General features: G+C 40.8%; 1 long non-coding RNA gene across 1 annotated transcript; it reads left to right on the top strand.

The window, feature by feature from the left end:
• The first annotated feature begins 676 nt into the window (after window positions 1–676).
• LOC115014864 (uncharacterized) lies at window positions 677–3,879 on the top strand. Its single transcript, XR_003832951.1, has 3 exons — window positions 677–884; window positions 2,501–2,745; window positions 3,147–3,879. It is a non-coding gene; the product is annotated as an uncharacterized LOC115014864 (long non-coding RNA).
• Window positions 3,880–4,223: the final 344 nt, after the last annotated feature.

The following is a 4,223-nucleotide window of genomic DNA, read 5'->3' as shown; positions in this document are numbered from 1 at the left end:
CAGACGCCGTCCGGCAGAACACCGGCAGGAGAAAAACACCAATGAACTAAGTTAAATCAAACCCATTATTAAATAAATAAACAAAAATAAAGTATCGAACTAGCACCCTTCTCAGCGTCTCATTCACACAAACAAACTCCCAGCATGCACACACACAGAGAGAGAGAGAGAGAGAGAGAGAGAGAGAGAGAGAGAGAGAGAGAGAGAGAGACAGACAGACAGACAGGAAATTACTTGTGTTTTACAGATTTTAAACAGTTTCCATAACTGCGTTTATCAAACAGGTAGAAACAGTAACAAAGTATATTTAGTAAAGTACTGAGCATTTACATTTCCTGCTCCTTTATACTTAAGTCAGATACTGAATGCAGGACTTGTACTTGTAGCAGTGGAGTACTTCTACACTGTGGTATTACTGCTCTTAAGTACTTCATACACAGTTCAGTTCATCACAGACTTGTTGTACGACGCGATGATGCCAGAAAACAAAGTATTCCTCCTCTCTGGACAGAGCAGAGCTCTTCAGTTGCTGTAGATTGCACGGCTGCACGCTTGATTTGAAGCACCTGTTAGCAATCAGCCAGGTGTCAGTTGTGAGGGAGCTGCAGAGCACAAGGACTGTTATGTGCACACAGGGGAAGAGACACGAGGCGACACAATCAAAGGGAGACGGAAGGAGGAATGGACACCATGTCAAAGTGGAGGTTAAACTGCCAGGTTGATTCAACTCTCTCGGTGTCGACCTGTAAACTTTGACGACTCAGTGTTTTCATTCTTGGATTCCTGCGATGTCACCAAAACCACTTTTTTCAGACTTCAAATGATGCGTTTGTGTCCTGCTGTCCTCCGCGCCTGGTTCAGATGTGTGCGATGCTCCTCAAGAGGTGAGCGATAGCAGTAGCATCAGCTTTTATCACAACTGGAGAGTTGTTCTTCATCGGAAGAAGAGCAAAGAGCGACACTCAAGGCTTTTCTAGCTGGAAAGGAATTGTTCTCTGCAAGAGTTTGATTGACAGGTGGTTCATCCAATCAAACTGACTGCTTTCTCCAAACAGTTTCATATATATATATAGTATTTATGTGTTGCTGTAAAGTTGGTGTACTGAATACTGTGTCGAAAATGCAGGAGCAGAACATGATTTTCAGGGTTTAATATCCAATAAATATTAAACATATTTATGCCTTCTATAAACAGGGAGGAAGGTTTGAGGCTGCTGGTGTGACAGGCAGAGAAACTGAGCAGTTAAAGTGGTGAAGAGCAGAATTGTGAAGTGAAACTGGAGCAGTAATGGACGGAGGAGCTGCAGCGATGACACCGCGTGCCGAGGAGCGGAGAAAAGCGCGATGGTCGTCACAATTTATGGCCTCATTGTTGACTGTTGACACACAGCTCATGCCCTCTTCAATTAGGAGCCACTCAGCTGGAAAAGAGGGGGGGGGACAGAAAGTAAAAGGACGAGGATGGGAGAGGGGGGGGGAGAGCCGAAGGTCCCCTGGACCGTCTCTGCGTCCCCTGCCATATGTTTTCACTTAGTCAATCATGTTGACACTTGTGGAACAATCTGCTGGTGTCGACCCGGCGACGGGCGCGCTCGCCTTGACACTTTGCATCCGCCATCAACGCTGTCTCATAAACAAGATTTAATTTCCTCTTTTCATCTCGTCAAATTGGCGGCGAGGAAAGCAGTGTCATTAAACTGTTTCATTTTCATCTGACCCCGTTGGGGAAGTTTCCTCCAACAGATCCAGTTTGAAACAGGAACAACTGCTTATTATCTAATAATCCTAATCACAGTGTCCATCAAACCCGTAGGAAGTAAAACAAACCGTTTTCCATTTCACATCATGATTATTCTATTTAATGATCATACTTGTAACCAAAACAAGACGTAGTAATTGCTGTTTTATGTGTATTTAAAATCGGTTAATAATGTTAAATTACGTTTTTAAATTGATCAAATAATAATCTTAGTTGATGTTTTTATATCGATTAAGAATAATATTAAATTATGTCTTTATATGGATTAATAATAATCTTAAATGATGTATTTATATGGATTAATAATCTTAAATGATGTCTTTATATGGATTAATAATAATCTTAAATTATGTCTTTAAATGGATTAATAATAATAATCTTAAATTATGTCTATATGGATAAATAATAATCTTAAATGATGTCTTTATATGGATTAATAATAATCTTAAATTATGTCTTTATATGGATTAATAATAATAATCTTAAATGATGTCTATATGGATTAATAATCCTAAATGAATAGAAATCCTCTTTAATTTACTGTAAAACTATATTTACTGTATATCATAATTTAGTTTTTTTAACAGAAAAAAACAGTGAAAAACTAGTTGTGACCTTCTCTGTCTCCATGATGTTAAAAAGTTTCAGTATATTTCTGACTCAGTGAAGACAAAGATCATAAAAGTATAGAAAGTTTGGGATCTTAAATAAATACTTTTCTATATTTGTTTTCTCTCACAGAGGAACTTTCAAGGCAACATAAGCAAAGTGTGAGATATAGAACAAACTGTGGACCATGAGAGGAAGTTGTGCAGGTCCTAAGGAGAGATGTTCCACAATCTGTCGGCTGCACGATTCTCGAGCTTCAGCCGACATCTTTAGTCCAGAAAACCTTCGTGACCCGGAGGATATGTGCAGCTTTGTAAAGGTCTGAGATGTAAAACGGGTCAAGACCACTGAGTGAAGAACAGCTGAACGCTGCACAGGTCAGTAAAGAGACCGACTCTCTGGACTCTCAGGAGTAAAGAGAACTTCTTCAGATCGCGGAGCGAGAGCAAAGATGTTGGTGTTTGTACACCAGCAAACTTGATCAAACATCTGCATGAATTTGCTGCAACTTTGCATTGATACAAAGGTTTATGGCATATTAATAAGTATTTCTGAATTGTATATTCAAAAAGCTGTTTTCCACCTGCAGTCCCTCAGCTGATTTATTGTACATGTTTACATCTAAAGGGAGCAGAACGTTTGTGTTTGTTTGTTGTGGAGTGCCTGTGAGATGGCAAATATATAAATGCACATTTCTTAACTAACGTTTTCTGAGCAAAAATGAACTAAAAACCGACAGCATTGGTTTTTCTTCCACCGTCCCATAAAACTCTTTCAGATTCAGCGCGAGACGCAGCCGTGCCTCCTGAGATGGCGGCCTCAGGGAACAAATTACCCATCTGCAGATGACCGTAGGGCTGATGGTGATGTGTTTTTATTTATAGACAGACACAGAGAAAAACACAGAAAGCTCCCAACTAATCAGAGACACCAGGGACTGATGGAGACACAGGACGAGGACAGGAGCTGTTAGAGGACGTTCATGTGCAGGTAGAGAACAGAAACTGTGAAGAGCCAGCAGAATGGATTCTCACTTCACTGCTCAATTACATGTATCTCACTTTAACCTTATACACTTTTACACAGCATTGCTGGATAGCTGACGAGCTGCAATGCAGTGAATCACACAGCGGAGGCATCCGCAGGAAGTCCTCGTGTTTTGACATGTTACTGTTTCATAAACTCTGAAATCAGATATTACTGATGTGGACGGCCTCTAAACTCGACCTGATCAAACTGATTTACACTTAGCTGTTAAGTCTCAACGCCTTTTGTTGGTCAGAAGAAGAAGTTAAACTCTGATTTCTTCATCTCCGCAGCTTCTTGCAGCCTGGTGAGCTGCACAAGATGCCGATGTGTTGCATACATTCAAGTTCCCGTCGGGTGTTTCCCTTTTCCCAAGTTGGGAAGTCGTTCTTCCTACTTCTGTGTGTTCATGAGCTTTAGGTCATAAAGTGGAAACAACTTGGAGGCTGTGACGGTAACACCCTAATAACATAATACAAATTACATGTGAGCAGAAGATGTACGTGCAAAAGTGACTTATCATCAACCCGACATTTACTTTTGTCCGTTATGTACCAAAGTGTTCGCAGACTTTCCGAGTGGTTGTTCCCACCTGAGGGGGGATTCACATCAGTCAGGAACTCATTTCTCCAGTTATTCCAGAACCACATGAATACAGCACGAGTACATAATATTGTTATTGCGATATTCAACGCATATTTTCCTCATATCGTTGAGCTCTTTGTCTGGTGCTCGCTGACTTACAGAGAGAACAACGAGCCATTTGCAGCTCTGGAGGCGGGTTCAAGTACAACAGGAACAACAGAATGAAGAGTGAAGGGGAAGAAAC

This window comes from Cottoperca gobio, chromosome 10 (genome assembly GCF_900634415.1).
Source record: "Cottoperca gobio chromosome 10, fCotGob3.1, whole genome shotgun sequence".
In the NCBI taxonomy this organism is placed as follows: Eukaryota; Metazoa; Chordata; class Actinopteri; order Perciformes; family Bovichtidae; genus Cottoperca; species Cottoperca gobio.
Note: the sequence above shows the minus strand (reverse complement) of the source record. Positions and strands in the feature narration are given on the sequence as shown.